Genomic DNA, 23,992 nt, shown 5'->3' on the forward strand with positions numbered 1-23,992 from the left:
TCCTCTCACCACCATTTGTAATTTGAGAGCATTCTTGGATCCCTTTCCGCTCCCAATCCATTGAGGTATTCAAATGGTACAGATTACCATACTTCTTCCCCATCAACAAGACCATCTCGCCATGTGTGATTTTCAAGACTCCACCTGCAGCGAAAAATAGTAACCCTCGGAGTCCAATTGGCTCAAAGAAATTAGATTCCTTTGTAACTTTGGGACATAAGCCACACCACCCAAAGAACGAATCTCTCCATTCAACATTTTGATTTTCACCACTCCAACACCTTTGACTTGATAAGTAGATCCATCACCTAAGAACATAAAACCTGTCTTCTTTCTTTGGAGAGTATCAAAATAATCTAACTTGGAGCAAACATGTGAAACACATCCAGAATCTAAAATCCAACCATCACGAGAAGAAGTATTATTACCTTTGGAGATTGTGAGAATATCTCCACTTTATGCATATCCAACAACATTATCATAGTCATTCTCATCATTTTTCTTTCGATGAGGGCAATATCTTTTGATATGGCCAAACTCATGACAACCAAAACACTGGATTCCACCCTTTCTCTTGGCCTTTAAACCACCTGCTTTAGATTCACCGTCAAATTATTTTTCTCTTTTATTCTCACCTCGAGCAATTAAAGTAGCTTCTTGTGTCACATCTTAGTTTGCCTTCCTTTGTTTTTCATGATCCAACAAAGAAGACTGCACATTCTCGAACTCTAAAGTGTCCTTCCCATACAACAGGGTAGTCACGACACTTTCGTAAGAATCAGAGACTGAGGTAAGAAGTAAAAGGGCCTTATCTTCTTCCTCAATATCTACGCCAACCTTTTGGAGTTGATCCAAAATTCCGTTGAACGTATTCATGTGATTCATAAGGCTGCCACCCTCCACCATCTTTAGTGCATAGAGTTGCCGCTTTAGATGCAACTTATTGGATAAGCTTTTAGCCAGATAAAGCTTTTCCAATTTTTTCTAGAGGTCTGCTGCAGAATCTTCCTCATCTATCACATTATTTATGATGTTGTCCGCTACATAGAGCCGAATCGTGCTCGCACACCTTGCGTCCAACTCCTCAAACTCATCATCATTCATGCTTTCTGGCTTCGTGTTCTTTCCATTCAACGCTTTTGCCAAACCTTGTTGAACTAGAACATCCTTCACTCTTCTTTGCCAAAGAGTGAAACTTGTAGTTCCATTAAACGGTTGAATTGGAAACTGTATAGTTCCAAACCTCATGGTATACCACCACCCACTCAATTTCAAATAATTAACCAAAACCCCAACGGAGCTCTGATACCACTTGTTGGGATCTGAGAGAGCCAAACTCGGGGGGAATTTAACCATGAGCTAGAATGGAAACCACAACCATGGGTTTGACACCACATACAACCCAAAACCTTAAGGCCTTGGGTCTATGGATCATTCCCACTTATATGTTCCTCATTCTACTCATCTCTTTTCCGATGTGGGATATTAATTCACGCTTGATGTCCCAACAAGACATACAATTTGGTAAAATGAAGTTGAATGGTGGTGCTGGCTCAAATTGTTTTGCTCATAAAATTAACACTCCATTCTATCTGGCAAGTGAGGCATAAACATATTTTCCAGCAAATTCCAACTTCTTGTATGTGGCAGCTGTTGAAATGGTTGTCACCGCTATTCAGATGATTCTTGCCTCTTGGCGTGGTGTTCCTCGAGCTAAAGAAAATTGGGAGCTTGCATCGGAATCCAGATTTGATCAGCGTTGCTTTGTTAATTGTTCGGTAGTGAATGTTTCAATTTTGATTCTGATTGTATGGTGCTAAAAAATAGCGGACATAAATATGAGGTAGTAGTACCTCTCTTGTTAAACTTTACTCTCCAGCAATGGAAAAGATTAATTTGCCAAAAAAATTGTTGAAAAGAATCTGAAGTGATTAATAAAAAAAAATATTGCAGAATCAAAAGTGGCTCTAGTTTACGGTCAGATGAATGAACCGCCGGGAGCTCGTATGAGAGTTGGTTTGACTGCCAATATTTCCAAGATGTTAATGAACAAGATGTACTTCTATTTATCGATCCGTTTCGTCCAAGTAGGATCCGAAGTGTCGGCCTTATTGAAGTGTCAAAACGTGAATGTGCGTATTAAGATAGCAGGTCAGAGTTGATAAAACGTACCAGTTGACAAACTGCTCACTACCTAGATGCAACGCTGCAAACAAATCAGGAAAGAGGGATTAATAGTCACCACAAAAATGACTCTTTGTATTGAATCTCAGATACTCATTCAATTTAAACGTGTACTCTAAATTCTAGAGTAGAGCTCTTACAATATTTGAACTCCTTTTGTTTTTTTGTCCAAGGCTGCGATGCGAAGAATGAGACATTCAGCACTAATTTGCCATATATCATCAATGCGCAACCACCTATAAATCCGGTGAAAATTAACTGTCCAATCAGGTTAATTAACAATTCCCGTGTTTAAGCTGTAAAATTGAACCTTGACAATTTGTCCACCACCATAAACAAGTAACACGAAAATATCCCCAAAGCCATGAGAAGAAGTAGTGGCTTTCTTTTGCCTACATGGATGGCTTTTGTGTAACTCACAATGCAACAATATCCCGCAAGCCTACAATTAGGTGTTTTTTTAGGCTGAGAAATGTTGTTCTAGACCTGCACATGAGCTCGCTCAATGCACTAGCCTTATTGCTCAAACTGAATTCTGGTAGGATAACCCAGATTGGTCCCAAAACAATTCAGATTAAGGATTCCTATGCAAAAGCAATTGTTGCCAGACAATAGGTTTCACAGTAAAATCACGTACAATTGTCCCTATCCTCTGTTTGTCTTTGGCCTGAACTTAAAAAATCGTTAGCTCTTCTTCACTTAGTGGCCCTAATAGGTATTCATAGTAAAATCACGTACGTTTGTTGCCATCATCTATTTTTTTAATGTCAAAATTAAAATAAAAAAAAAAAGTCGTTGTCTCTTGTTCAATTTAAGGGTGCCCACGTTTTATTAAAATTGACATTTCCCAGCAAAATAAATTTTGTTCTTAAATATGCATTTACAGTTTGGTGGATTGTAGAATCTGCTATCTAAAATAGGATTTTGCCCACTAAATTTTGTAGCCACTTGAGAAGGATGTAAGACTTACCTCATTTAGAGGCAAATTATGACCCACATAATTGATTGATATTTTAATTAATTGATTGATAATTAATTGGTGTCTCGCATTAGGCAATGATTGGTGATTGGTATCCTAATTAATTGATTGACATTTTGTCAATAATTAATTAGTATATTCCATTTGTTAGTGATTGATTGATATCTATTGTTAATTACTATCTTATTCAATCAGTTAATCAATCAATTGGTCAGAAAATATTAATTTCAGTTATGAATTTTGGCAAGATTTCCTTGATGGAAGGAAACCCTAGGGATTTTTGTATTTGCCAGTAAGGGTTCCTAGCCTATCCTATAAATAACCTGTGGTATTCCATCAATTGTACACACTTTTGGGTTAGGCATAGGTTAGAAGATCCTTACTCTAAATTCTCTTTCTACTTTTCCTTCTTCTACATATTTTATATTGTTAGAATAGGCAGGAAGAAGTCAAAGATACAAGAAGAGATCAACTTGTGCTTGACAACAATGGTTAGAGGTAAGTATATTTAAATTTCCGCTGCATAGTACATTCACATGTACATAGTTAGTTTAACATGTGGTATCAGAGCCAACCTTTAATCATGTTGTTTAGCTTATAATTTCCCTCTATATTGAAACCATGTTTACATGGTTGCTGTTTTAAGTCTTGTGTACGTGGCTTTCATGCCTTGCTTCAACCATGATTTGTATATTCTTTGGCTTATATTCTTGTTTAAGAATCAATATGCATATAATTACGTTAAAGAAATTAGGGTTGCCCTTCATTGAGTGAATCCTAATCAAGTTAAATAAGATATTTAAACTTTACAAAGTTTAAAAGGTTGGTCCACTAAGTATATAGGCATTTGAGGGCTTCAAGAAGATTCTGGGCTTAAGTGATAAATTTTGGATCAAGTAATTATATGGATCTTTGATTCAATAAGTCTTGATCCAATTGATCAATTGACCAAAATTGATGATCAATTTGAATAGTTTGACCATGTTTGATTAGAGTTGACCAAAGTTGACTATGATCTAAAATTTTGTGTATTTTAAAATTTAAATATTAGTATGCTTATATATATATATATTGATAAACAAATTGAAATAATATGCCACCAAAGTGACATCTATTGTGGAAATTAATTTGTTTTATAATAGAACTAGTTCGATACTTATAATTTTCTAAATATTGATTGACCCAAAAGGAGGTCAATATTTAACAAACTTGTGTGTGCAATTGTGGTAATAAACACACGGTGATTATTCAGATTTTACATGTGAATTATAAATTAGTCCAAATAAAAATTTATTTTTAACATGTTCTTATTATTAATATTTATTATTACACCAATATATCACTTAGAAGCTAACATTTCTGTTCAAAAATGAAATATTAGTATCTTGAGATGGGGTTATCTCTATTTGAAATATATATTTTTTTTTCCAAATAAAATGACATCCATACAAACACAATCTTCCTCAGAATTTGGGACCCGTCCATCGTAAATTATTGTTATTGGGACCGGTCCTTCCTACACGTTCCCATGCAAAAAATAGTCACGTGATAATTTCGTCAATTTTTTCTCCACTTGCATGCCTGTCCTTTATCACACCCCGCCATTATCCGGCCTCCGGGGGTCTGAGGTGTCAGCCATCAAACATCATAATTAAGACATTCATAATTAAGCTTAGCTTTGTCCGTAGTTGTAAGTAGAGAATCTGGATTCTTTTATTGCTATCGTATCAGATAGGTCCGAACCTTTCCAACAAAATGATGGATTTGGTGCCGACATTTTTGTTGCCTGAGTTTAAAATTACATCGCCATGTTATTGAGCGGGTTCCACCGCCACATCACATCAGATATGAATGATATATAATGTGCTTTATCTTTTGCGCATAAAGATAGGTATTCAGCCAGAGGAACTGCCCTCTCATCCAACGAAAATATACTCCATTTTGGCCAATGCAACTATTTGTTCGTTTGTACAGTGAAATTATCCTAAATAATATTTTACTTGTATCATAAACATATTTTTTAATCTAATTTTTTATATTTTTAATTATTTTTTTATTTCATATACATCACATCATAAAAAGTGATACAGTGATTATTCCAAATAATATTTCAAATAATACGCTATCCAAACAAACCATATGTGTTTAGAACGGAGATTATTTGAAATAATTTTTTTTTTTAAAAAATATTGTAGCACTTTTCAACGAAAATATATTTCATTTTGGCTGATGCAACTATGTGGCACTTTTTTGATATAATTCCTGTGAGATAAAATTATGATTAAAAATATATTTATGATGCAAATAAGTAAATTTATGTAAATAACTTGCTATCCAAACCAATTGGCTGTGAGAGCCCGAGTTAGGTACGTATCCATATCGACATTAATGAAGCAATCAATACATAAAAATGGAACCATCATAAAGGTTCTTTCACTGTGGTCCATTTTTATGTATTGATATATTTTCTTACGTTGCTGTACCTCTCAGCAACGTAAGAAAATATATCAATACATAAAAATGGACCACAGTGAAAGAACCTTTTTCTTTGTTAAATATATCAGCGTAAGAAAATACCAACTGAGAGGACCACAGCGAAAGAACCTTTTTCTTTGTTAAATATATCAACGTAAGAAAATAGTCGTGAAGTCCGTTAAAATTTCATTAAATTTTGGAAGGAGTTTGGAGAGTTTGATGTGAGAAGTCTATCTTCTTAATTTAATTTAGCTTGATTTAAAAATTCTATGACATTCAATAAGATTGACAATCAATTGAAGTTTTTTTATATGTTCTGTTGAAGGAGAAAATTAGTCTTAGTACAAGACTTTAATACTTAATATCTCTTTCATTTCTAGCAATCATGACAAAAAAACTTTGTCACAAAAAGTAATACGCATAATGTGCAATGTACATTCTCTTATTCTAGCTACTCTAAGTACCAGATAAAAATAGCATACTTTGAAAACGTAATACGTACAATGTGCAAAATCAAGTAAAATATTTTCTTTCTTAACTAAGTACATTTTTGGAATTAATTTAGTAAGAACTTATGCATGAATTCCTTCTATATGGTTGCCATATTGAATAAAGCTAATTTTCTTCCTATTATTCTTCTAATGTTAATTTAGAGTCAAAATCAAGTAAAATCTCACTAGAGCAAAAATGTTTATTGACTTACATTTAAATAAAAAATCCAATATGAAAGGATACTTCTTGTTGTCTTGGAGAATGGGTCAAAGTGGTAAGGTGGAAGTGAGAAAATGTGACCTGCATCAGTTGGGGTTGATTTTGAGTAATTAGTGTCCAAGTCAAGAGATTAGAATGCTGATCACATTGCGAACATTATCCATGACGGCTATCCTCTAATGTCTTCAAAATGTTTCTCTGGATAATACTGAGCAAATGATGCAGAGAAGTTGGTGGATCAAGTAAAATGAAAGAATCGTTTTAAGTTCTTGAAACTTTTGTCCAACATGGGTTTCTTAAGTTGAGTTTTATCCAATTCAGCTTGGTTGATCTAATATTAACCATGAATTTTGCTCTAATTTAATTATATGATGACTTGACAAATTTCAATTATCCTGAAATTATGTTAGTTTACAACTGATAAGAGTTTATTTTACGTATTTTTAGTGTGTTTTATTAGTTAATTTTGGTTTGATTATTTAGTTTTATAACTAAAATAACTAAGGTTTTGGTAAAAATCTACATTTTATGTTAAAGTGGCTAACATTGCATTTCTATTGATTTTTATGGGAAAAACTTCATATTTTGTAGGTTTAATGATTCAATCATCAAATGAAGTGCATTGAGAAGATATTTGGATGATTGAAGATGGATTAAAGTAGTGAAATTAAAATATGAAGTGTAAAAGGAAGAAATGCAATTTGAGGACAAAAAAAATCAAGAAATATCAGCTTTGACAACTCAGACACATTTTCGTATTTTGACTATATCAGGAGCTACAATGATCGGATCAAGGTGATCTTGGTACCATTTTGAAGCTAAGAGATATATCTACATTTGGTATGAAGACATCAAAGTCCAATTCAGCCGTTTTCTTGGTCAAAAGGTCGAAACACAGAAACTTATCTGGATGGTCGAAAGCTGAAGCCTAGAATTGACCAGTCTATGGTATTTTGACCATATCTCCGTCCTCCGATCTCCAAATTAGATGATTCTTGAAGCATTGGAACGCTAATTCAAAGGGCTACAACTTTTGTGTTTTCCACAAAAGCCAGTTCGGCCTTCATCATGGAGAAAAATGCAGTTGAAGTGAGGTCAAAAGTGAAAACGTAGGCTGCACATGCTTCAGAAGACATAAGGAAGAGATATAGCCAAGGTTCCAAGTCAAAAGCCATTATTTTTGACTCCTTTAACAAATTCAGATTTGGAGAATCATAGCAGAAATTTTGGACCAGTGGAAAGGCACCTCATATCAGTTTTATATAGAGAGCAATCAGAAGAAGATGATACGGGAGAGAAAAGCTGGAAGTGCAGAAATGTAGTTCTTCCATTTCCTTTGTGTAGTATAGTTTAGCTAGTATAGTTCATCCATTCTTGTATATTGCTAGACTAGGATTAAGATAGAGATGAAGAAGGCAAGGTGATGAGCTCAAGTGACATGGGTTACATTCCTTTCCAACTCTTTATCTTTTGTACTTGATTCCAAATTTAGTTAATATGCAAGTACTGGATTTTATGTTTAATATGTGTCTTTAAAGTTTATACCTTGGGTTTGGTTGAACTTCCTATGATTGTTAGTGTTTATTATTTGGCTATTTGATTGCTAGTATTTGAGCAAGTTATTTAGCACTTTAGCTCTTTAAATCATGATTAATCTGGTACCATTAATTGTGATTATCTAAGGTGTTATTTCTGCAATGAAAATTGAGATTTAACATTAGTTCAATAAGTGCTAAACATGGGGAGTACACTCACGAGAGTAGAGGTGCACCTATGGGGTTTTGGTGATTAATTTCATGTAATTTCATTGAAGAAATTGACTTGTAACTAATTTCATAACCATGAGAATAGGTATGGATTAGTTATAAGTATAGTTGATTCACTACGAAAGTAGGTTTCACATGTTTAAGGAAATTACACCATAACTAGCCTAGATATAGTACTCAATGATCCAAATGTAGCACTTGCATGAGTAGTTAGGGATACCACAACCTAAGGAGCTTTTATTTGTTAATTTCAGTAGGTTAAATTTGTTATAATTCATTGATAGTCTAAATAATAGAGAAGCTTTAGTAATACCGGTAATTGTTCACTCTTCCCTGTGGGATCGACCCGATATATACCCTAAACTACTAGTTGATCTGTATACTTGCAGTGAACGGGTGTAATTCGGTATTTTTTAGCTTGCACGTATGTAAAATACCCGTCAACAACATATGTTGTAAGAATTACATCAATTGAAGAAGCAGTGGATCCACTTTTTGCAGTCGTCCCTATCTCTCTCTTTCTCCTTCCCTCGTATTTTGGGGAGAATTAAGTACAATTTTTCGAGATGTAATTAATCTTTTCAGGCTATTGATGTGGATCCACTTTTTGCAGTCGTCCCTATCTCTCTCTCTTTCTCCTTCCCTCGTATTTTGGGGAGAATTAAGTACAATTTTTCGAGATGTAATTAATCATTTCAGGCTATTGATGTGTCATGAATTTGATTATATATGGCACGTTGTTTCTTATAAGAAAAGTACTCATTTATGTACTTTTATTTTATTAAACGTGATTCACTACTGTCTCATGAATCACTGATAGAGTTCATAGCTATATTCGGACCACCATCGTAGAACCGAAGTACAAACTTAGAAGGGCATATTTTTTAGCATGATATTAGCAAGCCCCACTTGTTGCTTAGGCGGCCAAGTACAATATTGGGAGGTTCCATCTTCAAAGTGAAGCGTGCAGCCCTCGTCCAAGCAGCAATTGGTGCAGCCTGGGTACTTCTTCTCTCCATCACAGGTCACGTACTTGACAAATATGCAAATCAGTGGGCAAGGCCTGATAGGCCCGGGCCTGACAGCCATGACTTCCACATTTGCTCCCAGAAGCATCATTCCTGTTTTCAGTACCAAAATCATTTTAAATCATGCGCCAACCAAATCACGTATGGGGTGATGCGCAAATATTTTGAAAAATCATCCTTATAATTTTTGGGAGATGCTCAATTTTTATTTTTATTTATTTATTTTTTTATAGATGGGATGAATGGTTCTCTTTTTATTTTTTAAAATTGCCCCAACAGGTTTAACTCATATACAAAAGAATAAAATTGTACATACCACAAAAAAGAATAGCCATTGCACCAATCTTGTTGATTGCCATGATTTCCTTGTCTTCCAAAAGTTTGCCTTTGATTTGAGATGGCTTTGGGCTTATACCTAAATTCTTATATAGACCGAGAAGGGGAAAGACTGAGAGTCTCTGATCGTGCCAACACCAGGAGCAATTATTGTGGGACCAGTCCATCCTAAATTATTTTGCTTCTGGGTCCATCCAAAATTATATCTTCCTTGGACCAGTCCATCCTAAATTATTGTGCTTCAACAGAATTTTGGGACCCGTCCTTTCAAATATTCCAAAAAACTTTTGAATTCTCATCACCAAATGAGCAGGGCTAGAGGTGGCAACATGAATAAATGATTCATAATTGGTTTTGATTTAATGGATGGTGGATGAAATTTATTTAATCCATTTAGATCCATTTATTGGATGGTGGATGAAATTTATGCTATCCATTTAGATCCATTTATTAAATGGATCCAAATGGATTAAATAAAAATCAATTATCCATTTATAATCCATTTAAATATTTTGGTTACTTTTTTTTTGTATTATCATTTCTTGTAATATGAAGATACTTTTTAATGTACTTGTAAATTTTAGGTGTTGAAAATGACAAAAATCAATGAATGACAAAAATAATTGGAACTAACCATGAAGATTGTTGTACAAATAGCCATATGGTAATTAATGGGGACTGAATCACATCATAATCTAAGGAGGGAGGTCCAAATGGGCCTATGGAGGACTAAATCACACTCGTATGAATTTTTTTGAAAAAATCACATATTGTGGCAATTAATAGGAGGTAATATTTAAACTATTAATCTCCCACCCCATCAAGCCTTAATCCTTAAGTTGGCTTAAAACTAGAATGGAACACAAGCATTTAGTCATACTGGAAAGGTAAAGGCTGTCTTTCTTTATTTGTCACTTCTGGGCACAGACTTAAGCAGGCAAGGCACTAGTTGCTCTCTTTATTTTCTGTCCAAAATTAAACTTTTTCACTGCGGTAAAAGAGTTAAAAGGTCGGAACTAGTACATCATTGAATTAGCAGAAATTGAGACACCACGTTTATGATTTGATGGCGGTTGCTAGTTGCCATCATCATCAACGTGTTCATAAGGGTAGTGGACTAAACGCGGAGGAGGCCAACACTAAAGAACAGAGGAATGAGATAGAGTTTAAAAACATGCAAAGTGTTTGGATTGTAAGTTATTTGAAATATTTTTACTGTAGCACTTTTTGTGATGTGATGTATGTGAGATAAAAAGATAATTGGGAAGATAAAAAGGTGTTTTGGAAATTGTAATAGTGATGTCAGCAAATATATTTGGCCAAATAATTGGCTGTCCAAACACACTCACGGTTTCTTTTATTTGGTTTTTAAGTAAATGGATATATATAATTTTTGTGGATAATCCATATAAATTCATTAAATTTAATGATTTTATTTTGATCAACCATTTAAAATCAACACTATAAATAGATAATCCAAATCCATTTAATTATGAATTATATGGATCGATAAATAGATCTCAATCCAAATTGCCACCTCTGAGTAGGGCAATGTTCCAATGTTGAGCAGATTTCCTTCTTCAATGTTTTAAGTTGATAAAACGTCTCTGTTGACAAATTACTCGCAACTATATGCGATACAAATCTGGAAGGAAGGAGTAATAGTCCGTACGTACTCAAATGAAAACACTCAACACTAGACACCACAAAAATGACTCTTTCTATTGAATCTCAAATATTCATTCAATTTAAACTTGTACCCTAAACTCTTAGAGCAGAGCTCTTACAACATTTGAACTCTTATTGTTTTTGGTCCAATGCAGCAATACCAATAATGCGACATTCGACCCTAATTGCCCATGTGTCATTACTTTCGAATCAGGCTTACAATTCCCACATTTAAGCTGTAAAATTGAACCTTGACAATTTGTCCACCACCATCAACAAGTAACACGAGAATACCCCCAAAGCCATGAGAAGTAGTGGCTTTGTTTTGCCTACATGGGGTGGCTTTTGAGCAACTCATAATGCAACAATATCCTGCAAGCATACAATTAAGGCAATGTTGGAGATTTTCTAATTTTATCTGCATTGGCTCTTGTATATGACATTGAAATTGCCTTCATCAGTTGTGGTTTTGGTGGTTTGTTTAGTCTAAGAGATGTTGTTCCAGACCTGCCCATTAGCTCGCTCAATGTGCTAGCCTTATTGCTCATACTGAACTCTGGTAGGATAACCCAGATTGGTCCAAAACGATTCAGATGAAGGCTTTCTATAGCAAAAACAATTGCTGCCAGACAATTAGCGGCCCCAATAGGTCTTCACAGTAGAATAATGTGTTAGATCCTTAATCTAACATTGGGTTTATACGTAAATAATTATTGTAGAAGTCAAAAAAATATATAGGAGATATATTTCATAAAACCATATATGTGAAGAGGCAATTTACACACATACAAGTTTGTGTGGGGGAAGAGGAATAAATCAACAATATATCATTAATCACACACCATAATAACAAGACTCTCAACTTTCACCCTTCTCAACTAAACACAATAATATACCTTTCTATTTATAGACATCTTGATAAATAAGTCTTGCAACTATAAGAAATTTTCTAATAAAATACTAATTTCTAAACAATAAGACTACCATAATTTGACTCCAATAGAATTACTAAAACCCTAATTTGACTAAAACACTACTAAATAATAATATAGAAAATTTTAATTTTGAACTTTGATTTAATATGCGAACATTGCCTCTTTTAAATCAAACTCTTTCTTGAATCAGGTTCACCACCATCACGATCAATGATCTCCCTTGATCTTTGGAGCTGCAATATTTCACGCACCAGGACAGATTTATCTCATCGCTTAACTTATTTTTCAATTGCAAAAATAATCCACGTTTCTGGATAGACTGCTTTCGTCACCCAATTTGATGTCAATTTATTGACAATTCACTTTGTGATTTTCATAATAACAATTCAATTGATAGGATTCCTTTCCAATATCTTTCGTAATATCCGCAATCAATCAATTTGATAATTCTCGAACCAATTTTATGGTCCACTCCTCACAAACTAGATACTCCATGACCAACCTTGTGGAATAACTCGATCAACTAATTTCTTCGTAGCAAATTTTATGGTCTAACTCTGATAGCGAAAAACACTCACAATTAACCCTTATAATCGGGTCAATTCTTTAATGTATACAGGCACCACAGGATCAATTTCTCGAACCTAAACCTCTAATACCATATGTAGAAGCCAAAAAAACATATATAGGAGATGTATTTCATAAAATTAATATATGTGCAGAGGCAATTTACACACATACGAATATGTGTGGGAGAAGAAGAATAAATCAACAATATATCATTAATTACACACCATAATAACAAGGCTCTCAACTTTCACTCTTCTCAACTAAACAAAATAATATGACTTCCTATTTATAAACTAGATAACTTGATAAATAAATCTTACAACTATAAGAAATTTCTAGTAAGATACTAATTTCTAAACAATAAAACTATCATAACTTGACTTCAGTAGAATTACTAAAACCCTAATTTGACTAAAGCACTACTAAATAATAATATAGAAATTTCTAATTTTGAGCCTTGATTTAATATGCTAACTATTATGTGTTACAAACTAAAGTACAATTAAAATGATCAATTATAGTTTAGATTTTAATGTATCTAATGGGATGTGAGTCTTTAATATGTAGAGACTCAAGGATAATTTCTTCTTTTATGATGGACTGAAATAGAAATTCCAAAAGATAACAGAAAAATTATCTATAGGTAGGATTATGGTTCTCGAGTCACACTTATTCTTATTATTGTATTTTTTGGTATTACAAAATAGTTCCCTCTTGATATCCCATCATCAAGAGAGATACCAAAGAGAAACAAAAGGGTTCTCTCAAAAGATCAATGAATAGTGTTGATCCGAAATGTCACCCCAAGGTTTTAAGGATTCAAGTACCAGTCAGTCAACATGAATTCAAGTGCGCTTTTGCAATTTTGTTATTGATTATTTCCCAATAATCACCATAAAGACTCCGAATTTTAATAGGTGATGGTTTTAATCAAAAATCAATATAAACAACCAATAACAAGCAGTATCAGAGCAAAATATGGTTGATTATTAAGAAATAATTTGTGATTTAGTAATTTGCGATTATTTAGAATAATATGCGTCTACTGTATGTGAAGAATCGACCAATAAAGTCAAGTTTACTTGTCCTAGAAGAATCGGCCAATTGCCTGTGATTTTTAGAATTGTTTGTGTTTAATTTGGTTATATGGTATGAATGGCCAATTGTTCAATTTTGTACGTCACATGAAGTCGGCTTTGGATATATGCATCAATATAACCGTGTTCAAGTTTGAATAGCCGAGAGTTTTCATATAAGTTATTGACATGTTAAGGCACCAGTCCTGAAAATTAGGACTGCATGTTTACATGGTTTCTGTCTTAAGTCTTGTGTACGTGCATTCATGCAGTGCTTCAACCATGATTTGTGTATTCTTTGACTTATATTCTTGTTTAAAAAGCAATATGCATATATTTACGTTAAAGAAATTAGGGTTGCTCTTCTTTGAGTGAACCCTAATAAAGTTAAACAAAACATTTAAACTTGAGAAAAATACAGTTTTGGTACTCAAACTTTAACAGATGAGCAGTTTTGGTTTTCAAACTTTGGACGAAAACAAATTTGGTACCCAAACTTTTAACTTTTGAGCACATTTAGTACTCTTGACGGTTTTTTTCCAAATTACTACTTGCAAGAGTCACGTGATTGTCACATGTCTAACAATTATTAATAAAAAATTGCCACAAATGTAAAATATCCTTTTGATAAAATTATTAGTTTTTAAACTTAGTATTTAGTATCAGAAGAATATTTTACTTGATAAAATTATTAGTTCTTAAACTTAGTATTTAGTGTCAAAAGGATATTTTACACGATACATGGTGTCAGAAGAAAATTTTACAATTTTTTGGCATTTTTTTATACAATAGTTGCTGGACATATGACTATCACGTAACTTTTTTCCATAGTAATTTGGAAAAAATCGTCAAGGGTACGAAATGTGCTCAATAGTTGAAAAATTGGGTATTAGATTTGTTTTTGTCCAAAATTTGGGGATTAAAATCGCTCATGTGTTAAAATTTGGGTATCAAAACGACATATTTCTCTTTAAACTTTACAGAGTCTAAAAGATTAGCCCACTAAGTATGTAGGCATTTATGGGCTTCAAGAAGATTCCGGGCTTAGGTGATAAATTTTGGATCAACTAATTATATGGATCTTTGATCCAATAAGTCTAGATCCAATAGGCTATTGACCAAAATTGACTGATTGATCAAATTTGATCGATTTGAATAGTTTGATCATGTTTGACTAGAGTTGATCAAAGTTGACTATGATAAAAAATTTGTGTAATTTTAAATTTAAATATTGTTATGATTATATATATATATATATTAATAAACTAATTGAAATAATATGCCACCAAAGTAACATCTGTTGTGGAAATTAATTTGTCTTAGAATATAACTAGTTGGATACTTATAATTTTGTAAATATTGATTGACCCAAAAGGAGGTTAATGTTTAACAAATTTGTATGTGCACTTGTGGTAATAAACACATGGTGATTATTCAGATTTTACATGTGAATTATAAACTGGTCCAAAGAAAAATTTATTTTTGATATGTTCTTATTGTCAATGTTTATTATTACACCTAGATATCACTTAGAAGCTAATGTTTTTTATATGTTCTTACTGTCAATGTTTATTAGTACACCGAGATATCACTTAGAAGTTAATATTTTTGTCCAAATATAAAATATTAATACAATATTGGTATCTTCAGATGGAGTTATCTTTATTTGAATTTATTATTAGTTTGGCCTATGTGAGCTTATTTTAATTATATGATTGTTTTGTCCAGTCGTGAATGATCTTGCAAATATAACTACCAATATCAATAATATTCCTATACTAAATGGCACAAACTTCAAGTTCTTAAAAAAAACCTCTTGATAGTTCTTGGAGTCATGGATCTTGACCTTGCATTAAGGGTTGATTCTCCTCCACCTCTTACAGATCAGAGTACCTCTAATGAAAAGAGGAGTAAGAAATGGTGGGAGGGATCAAATCGCTTATATTTGATGATCATTAAAAAGATCGTTCCGGAAGGATTCAGAAGAACAATATCATCAACGACAACTATGGTCTATGGCTAAGGCACTCCTTCAGAATATTGAAAAAGGGTTTGTCAAAAGCAAAAGGGTTGAAATAAGTATGCAGTTGACATGTCTAATTTCAATGAGACATAGTGGTATAGATAACATCATGGAGTACATCACAGAGATGTCTCATCTTGCTTCTAAGTTTAATGTGTTTAACTTAGTACTTTCCGAGGAGTTACTAGTGCATCTAATTTTGATATCTCTTCCTACACTATTTAACTAATTTAAGATAAGTTACAACTGTCAGAAAAAGACTTGGTTTCTGAATGAATTCATCTCGCACTGTGTAGAGGAAATGGAAACATTGAAACAAGATCAGACAAAGAATGCACATCTAAGAGAAAGAAGGATAAAGAAACTGCATACACGGCACCTCAAAAAATAAAAAAGAAATCAGTTGAATTGGGAAAGAGTGGTTGTTTCTTCTGTAGAGTTGAAGGGTATAAAAAGAAGTATTACAGGTATGCATAATATTTTTTTTAGGATAAATCTTTTATCCATTATCAATATATACATTGCAGATTTAAATGCATGTCACATATATAAAAATTGGTGCTCAAAATTAAATTGAGATAATGTGACGTGTGAATAACATGGCACTTAAGTGCACATCCTAGGGTCCATACTAGGCTTGAAAGCATCGGGAGGAGTATAGTTCCCGAACGGGAACGTAAGCCATCCTACTTGACAGGCGTTGACTAATGTGACTTGTGCCATTTCATGTGACAACATGCAGAAGTCATTTGTACTGGAGCTAACCTATAGATTCCCTTAAGATCATTGGAGGTGGTTCATTTCTCCATAAATAGTACCCGTTTTCTGCACTATAAATGCTGCTCCTCTCATCTCTTATAAGATAATCAATCATACACTCATAACTCCTGACCCAAGCAATGTTTTTAAAATCGGATCGGAGCGGCCGATTTAATCGTGAATTGGTCATGGCTCTGATCCGGTTGTATTTAAAAGTTGGATGGTAGTCAAAACTTGGTCAAAGCTGATAAAAACCGATGAATCGGAAAAAATCGTGCAAACGATGAAACGTTGATTTTTTTTTATTACTAATCATCACACTAACATCCAAAAATAAACTCTCAAAATTCACTTCACACAAAAATTAGTATCTCTACTTTTTCCTTCTCTTTCCTATGTTTTCTCTAGACCCTTCTCCAATATGTGTTTACTTTTCATATTTGTAATCTCCATTGCTCTAGAACTTCTTAATCGCTCTTCTTCACTCTCACTATCCAATTTGTTCCAAAACCCATTTCTTTCCATTACTAGATCTGAAGCTTTAGTTTTTCCTCTATTTTTTGTTTCCTCTCATTCTTTTTCTCAAAAATTTTTTGGCTTCTTACTATTATATTCTATGTATGTTGTTACTTTATACTTTGTTTATGGTTTTTTTCCATTATAATTGATGGGGATTGAGATTATTTCTTCAAATTCACATGAGAAAGGATTGCAATCCATGGGAGACGTTGTATAGTACAAATAAGGAAAAGATGAAGAGACAACAAGAAGTTTGGAAGAAAGTTGTGGAATTTTTTGAAGTTTCATCTAAAAGTTCAAAATTTTGGGTTTTTTGGCAAATTTGTAGGGATTTCATTTAAAAGTTCCTAGGTTTCTGGAATTTTTCTAAGTTTTCTGGAATTTCGTTTCAAAGTCCAAATTTTGAGGATTTTTTTTTTACAAATTTTAAAAATTTTCATATGAAAGTCTAGTTTTTAAAGAATTTTGGACTTTTTAATTTATCAAAAAATTTCCTATACTAATTTCTCAGCCTGTTAGTAGTGAGATGATTGTGATGATATGTCAAGTGTGAAATAATATAACTGATTCAAGTTTGGATAAATTTTTAATTTGTTGATGATAATCATGTATTTTTTCTAGTTTCTTAGCATTTCTTAATAAATTATTCTCTTAAAATGTGCTTCTTAATAGAATATTATCTCAGAATATTCCTTTGAAACAAAATATTCCCTCCTCTGTAATTGGTAAAAGTTTGGATAAATTTTTAATTTGTTGTGATAATCATGTATTGCTTCTAATTTCTTATTCTTTCTTAATAAATTATTCTCTTGAAATGTGCTTCTTAATAGAATATTCCCTTAGAATATTCCTTTGAAATAAAATATTCCCTTAGAATATGTTGTCTTGAATAGGATATATCCTCCAGGCAATCAGCAGTCTTCACATTATTTTTGGTAAAAAGTAATTATTATTATTATTTTTTTAAAGATAGTGAACGGTTGAACTAGCCGGTTGAACCTCGGACCAGAGAGTCAATCAGTTCACTTGTTGGTCCGAGTTTTAAAACATTGACCATAAGCCTATTTTAGCAACTAACTTAGCCATCAAAGCCATCCAGGAGAAATATGTATTCTTTTGTTGTATTCGTAGGCAACTAGTTTGGCTTTGCTAGGACTTTGTTTGCACAACATGTATTTAGACTTGTCAGTGTATATACTGACAGTGTAGAAAAAATTAATCTATTTTTTTAACTTCATTTTATAGATTGACCCTCTCTCTGCATGTCAGTGTATATACTGACAGTGTAGAAAAAATTAATCTATTTTTTTTAACTTCATTTTATAGATTGACCCTCTCTCTCTCTCTCTGAGGAATTATGGCAAATTAAAGGTTGCTTCTTGCTGTGTTGAGAAGATTTGGGCTGCTTCGACTTTCATACATGGCAGCGCTCATCTCCTCATGTTAATGCACAGCTACAATCTCCATTTTCTTTTGGAGAATTGTAATTTTGGTCCCTAATGTTTAGCTCGTGTGCTCAATTGGTCCCTAATATCTTAACCAAAGCAAGTTTAGTCCCCAAGTTTGTGATTTTAGATAGAATTAGGACAACTGACGGAAATAGACCAATAACTAATAGTTAACATTAAATTGCTATTAGTCAACAACTTTGACATTACACTTTTGGCCCCCAATGTTTTGATTTTGGTTTATTATATTTCTCTAAATTTTAAATAGTGATATTAAGGGTCTTAGCATGAATTGAGATGCAAATTAAAATGAAACAGTATTAAATGGGTAATAAGAATTCTTATTAAACTTCTTTTTCTTCGTTTTCTATTTTTTTTATCATTTGTTCATGCTAATGATATATCATATATTTTGGGGAGAGGGATGAATTGGGTGATACGAGAAGAGGGAGTGTAGTCTCAAATTTGGTATAATAAATTTATATCATTGCTTCTCACTATTAATAATTAACTGATAAATAGTTTTATTATTTTCGTTTCTAGTAATAATAATTAAAAAACTTAATTAAATATTCATTTTGAATATAAGGAATATATACATTTTGCAAACTAAGTTGATCATTTTCTTGGGTATTTTAATATGTTATTAATTGAGTTTAAAATGAAGTTGGCATTTTATACAAATTATATGAACCATTAAATAATTATCAAGGTACATAGATATTAAAATAAATGCTTTAAAACTATAATATTGGAATGTTAGATTCTAATTGCAAGAAAGACCAACAACAAAAATTAAGAGATAGTTTTCTAAAGAATTCCTAAATTACGTCACATTGATACTTGTAGACACAAAAAATTTTGCTTATTTTAGTTTATTTTAGTTATATTTATTTTATTTTATTTCTATTTTATGTTTATTTATTACTTTTTCTAAAGAAAAACATCTCAATTCCTTTTTAGAAAATCAGAAGGAAAAGAAAAGAAAAAAAGACGGAAAAGAAAAGAAAAGAAAGAAATCAAAATCAGATATTGTTAAACAAAAAAAAAAAGAGACCATTGCACGCCCGGTTCATCACCTTCATCGTACCAGCCATGGACAAGTAGTATGAAAATTGCAGCGGCCATTTCATCCATTTCCACTCTTTTTTTTTTTGCATTTTTCTTTCCCTCCAAGCCTCCCCAGTACAAGGCCACCTGGCCTCAATCCAAATCATCAAGAAAAATCTGGAATCAAAGCCATCCAATGGCATCAAAGTTACCAAGAAACCCAACTCTAATCTCCACCATAGCCCCTAGGTTTTGGGGGGGGGGACGGGGTCTGTTCCTATAAAAGCTTCAAAAATGCATCCATAGGGTAAGAAAGTAGTAGGGGTGGCGGCAAACGAAAAAAAAAAGAAGAAAAGGAAACAGAGGAAACAAAGGGAGAAAAGAAGAATTGCTTGCTACATCTTCTGGGATAAGGCTGACTTTCAGGTTTCCTTACAAGGGATTTTTCTATGTCAATTAGCTTCATTCGAGAAGATATTGATTTCTACGCAAACTAGGGAGTTAGGAGATGAGGTTTTATTCAGAAGTTTTTTGCAAAAAACGTCGATTATGTTGCCGAATTAGCCCCCCAAAGTCGCAACTCCGTACGACTAGCTCACCTGCAAATTTGCGGGAACTCCATAGAACGTAACTTCGGGTCTTTTTTTTTTCTTCAATCTCATCCGAGATTGACAGGTTGTCGATTCCTGTGCAATAATAAAAATAAACCTAGTTGCCAATTAAAATAATCAAAATCCAATTCTGAGTATTGGAGCAGAAACTCTAGGTATGCAATGGGTTACTTGATTCACCCCTATTCCCGAAGAGTTTGCTTAACTCGATATACCAGAATGGAATTGGTTATTTACAAGAAATTATTGATTTGTAAACATGGCAAGTAGGGTCGTATTCTCAGGGATTGGGAAAAATTCGTTTCTTTTCAAATCCACAGTAACAAATGGGAGTTTCTGTATAGACGATGACAATCAAAGGAGTTCAAATAAAAATAAATAGCTAACTAGAAATTAAATGATAGTTCACTTAAATTAGAGTAATAATAATTAAAGGTCTAGTCAAGAAATAACTTCAGCAATAGTTCACCTAATTGATCATCAATGCAAGGGCAATTCCAATTATTTACTAATAAATAGGTTATAACTGTCAAACAAGCGATGACAATCAACCCCTCCTTACTGTGTCGGTGATTAAGGTACGCCAGTTAATCACTGCTCTAATTGAAAAATAATCTTATGTACGCCCATAAGATTTAATTTTTCAATTGCCTTACGTATTAGAGGAGCCATATTCTAATCAAATAACGCACTACCAGGGTTATTTTAGATTGTCCTGCGTATTCCCCCGACACAAACCTAATCATGTCAGTTGTCACTATTTTGAGACAATTAAACAATTACGGATTTAATACCCCAATTGACAATAGATTATTGAATCAACTCATTATCGGGATCCAACACAATCAATTAATTAAATAATCATAAGCACTGCAATCAGGGAATATGCAAATACCAATAAATAAGAGGAAAAGATAAATTTAAATCGATCTCACAATTTCTAGGCAAACCAAAGCATCCGTTGTTTTTTGATTAGAAAAAGAGAATTTAGTTCATCCCCAATGCGAAAGACCCACGCGAGAGTTCAAAAGTAATATTCACGGACATCGTCTTGATTGAGTAAATTCAATTGCGATGGAATAAGGATGAAAAAGCCAAGCTACAGAGGTTGATTCATTGGTTTGTTTTTGGTCTTCACCTTGTCTACTCCTACGGAAAAAAGAAAAGCAGCTAAAGACGAAAAGAAAAGTCAAAGGCTAAGCTTCCGTAGTGCTTGTTCCCTGCTCCTCTTTTCTATCTGTTCCTATCTAGTTCCTACTCTCCAAATCCCTCCTGCTTTGCGGCTGCCCAGCGGAAGAAGACTCCAGCATTTTCGTTGTTTCCCTCAATGTTGTCTTCCGCAAATTACCAAAAGGGGTTGCGTTTTGAACTCTTTCCTAATGACTGCCAAATTGGCACTTGTTATGGTATTTTTGTTCTTCTCCCTATAATAAGTGTAAATTTCCAAAAGTGAATGGAATCTGACAATTAATCCACATCAGGTCAGGTAATAGGGGAAATTAACAATAAAATAAATAATAAAATTGTAATCTATCAATTCCCTCCACACCTAAATCTTACTTGTCCTCAAGTATGAGAACAGCAAACAACCACCAATATTTGACAATGGCTATTGCTTCATCTACCATATTGTCGAGATACCAAGAAAAATATAAATCAAGCATCAATGGCCAAGTCCAAGGAACATCACCCCGGATAGATTCTAAACCACAAACTCTTGCAATTTAAGGCAAATTAATCTAAGAAAAATGAATGGTTGCTCAACATTATCAGCAAATGGTCCAACTATTAACCGAAATCTCAACATTAAATTCACAAATTAGCAGGCTGACGTTAAGCACATATCGACATAACCTTCACTTTTTTATCTTACTTTTCTATCTTTCTCTTTTTTTTTCAATGGGAACAAAAGATTTAGTCTCTAGCCATTAGAACCTTTTGACGCGAGTTCCAACATTTGTCAGATAAAAGAGTCCGATTACTCAACTCCTATCACCACGCGACCACTACTCATAGCAATTACTACTTTTTGACGCGAGAATCAACACTTTTGGTAAAGATTCCCGATTACTCAGTAGTAACAGCTAGCGAAGTACAGTCAACTCTTATTTACAATCAGATAACACAAGAACTCACAATATCACAAAGAAAATAGCAGCAGCTAGCCTCATTATATTCAAAACTTGGAGAACTAAAGTTAATCACTAGATCAATTCACATGAAAATGCCAACCATCATTCCCAATGCCTCGAAAAATTAACCAAAAATTAGAAAAGCCAAACAATCACGATATTCACCAAAGAAATGTTTTTGGACTTAACCACATTAACTAGATATACTTTTATTGCTAAAACTTGGTAATAGCAGAATTAGAGTAAACAACCCAATATCAAACCTTGGTATTCACATGAGAGCGAAGCACTAAAAAGAAAGAAAGAGAATGAAAGATAAACAAATAACAAACTAAAAATAAAGAAAAAAATCTAAAAACTAAAAACTAGAAACACTAGCACCCCATCTGATCCCTCCCACACCGAAACGAGACATTACCCTTAATGTAGCAAATTAACAGCAAAGTAGAAAAAATGGCAACAGAACTCCCTTGAAGTCGGGTCAAAGCGGTGGGTTAGGTGGAAATTGAGAAGCAAGACTCGCATGGTGCATAAATTCTGCCAAATTCTGCGCCATGCTAGTCACGTTGGCGTCGATATTGATCACCCAAGCCTCCAAATTCTGAACTTGCGTCCGGAGTTGATGCCAGTCATAAGCCCCTGGGAGTGGAGGAGGCGAAACGGAGGTAGACGGGCTGGGATCATCGTCGGTAGGGACGAATGGGCAAAAGAGGATCGAGGGGGGCGCGAGGCGGTCTCGGGGGAGTGAATCGGTAGAAACCATCGACGTACTCGAGAACTCCCATCCTCTCCAAACATTCCGTATTCAGAAATTTCATTTCAAACGCCAAGTGTAGGTTGTGGTCCTGTAGATTAAGGACTCCCAGTTGTACAACCAGGTGGGTAATGTAGGACCCGAGAATCAGAGACTTGTTCTTCTTGGCTAAAACAGTTTTGAACTGTGCCGCCAACCAACATCCCAAGTTGACCTTGATATTATTTTTCATACCTCAGATGAAAAAGAACTCGAGTCGAGAGAGTATACCGGAGTTGTCCTTTCGACCCGAGTAGCTGTAGGCCAAGAGTCGCTGAACGTACCGAGCACTGGGGTCCTTAAGAAAGGAGCTCCAAGATCTAGAAGGGTCATAGTGGTGCCTGTCCATAGACAAGTCCTTCCACACATCGTGGTAGGAGGAGCGAAATGACTCTACGTAATTTCAGGCACTCTCAGCGTACTCTCTAGTCTCAACATACTCCCGAATAATGAAACCAAATGCCATATTAAACTGAATAATTGAGAAATTGAACTCCTGACCCATTAGACGGAAATGAATGACATCTAGGGTATCAACAGTATACCTCATAGGCAGCTCGAACTAAAACGTGGAGTAAAACTCCCTAATCAACTCGACAAAAGTAGAACGGAAGATAGCGAGATAAGGGCGCCATCTAATGGCGATAAACATTCGCTTAACCTTCTCTTGGATACCCAAAACACCCATAGTCAACTCGTCAGAGCATTTACATGAGATGATACGTAGCTCACAAATCTTAGCGTAGCGCCATTGATCGGCAGGTTTAGTGAAGTTTAAATGCCCCCGTAGTGAGCGGGAGCAGTCATATGAACACCCTTACCCCTGCCTAAGCGGGGACGGGCACCGGAGGAGGAAGGTTGGTTAGTGGGTGGATTCACTGGAATAGAGGGTTGGGGTCGGGGCTGAAGGTGAGAGATTTTAGACCTAG

At 34.0% G+C, this 23,992-nt stretch overlaps 1 long non-coding RNA gene across 1 annotated transcript; it reads right to left on the reverse strand.

Moving 5' to 3' along the window:
• Positions 1-8,852: 8,852 nt before the first annotated feature.
• Positions 8,853-9,646, reverse strand: LOC140013765 (uncharacterized). Its single transcript, XR_011820603.1, has 2 exons — positions 9,460-9,646; positions 8,853-9,236 (listed from the first exon to the last, which is right to left on the reverse strand). It is a non-coding gene; the product is annotated as an uncharacterized lncRNA (long non-coding RNA).
• Positions 9,647-23,992: the final 14,346 nt, after the last annotated feature.

The sequence above is a fragment of the Coffea arabica genome, chromosome 8c (genome assembly GCF_036785885.1).
Source record: "Coffea arabica cultivar ET-39 chromosome 8c, Coffea Arabica ET-39 HiFi, whole genome shotgun sequence".
Lineage (NCBI taxonomy): Eukaryota > Viridiplantae > Streptophyta > Magnoliopsida > Gentianales > Rubiaceae > Coffea > Coffea arabica.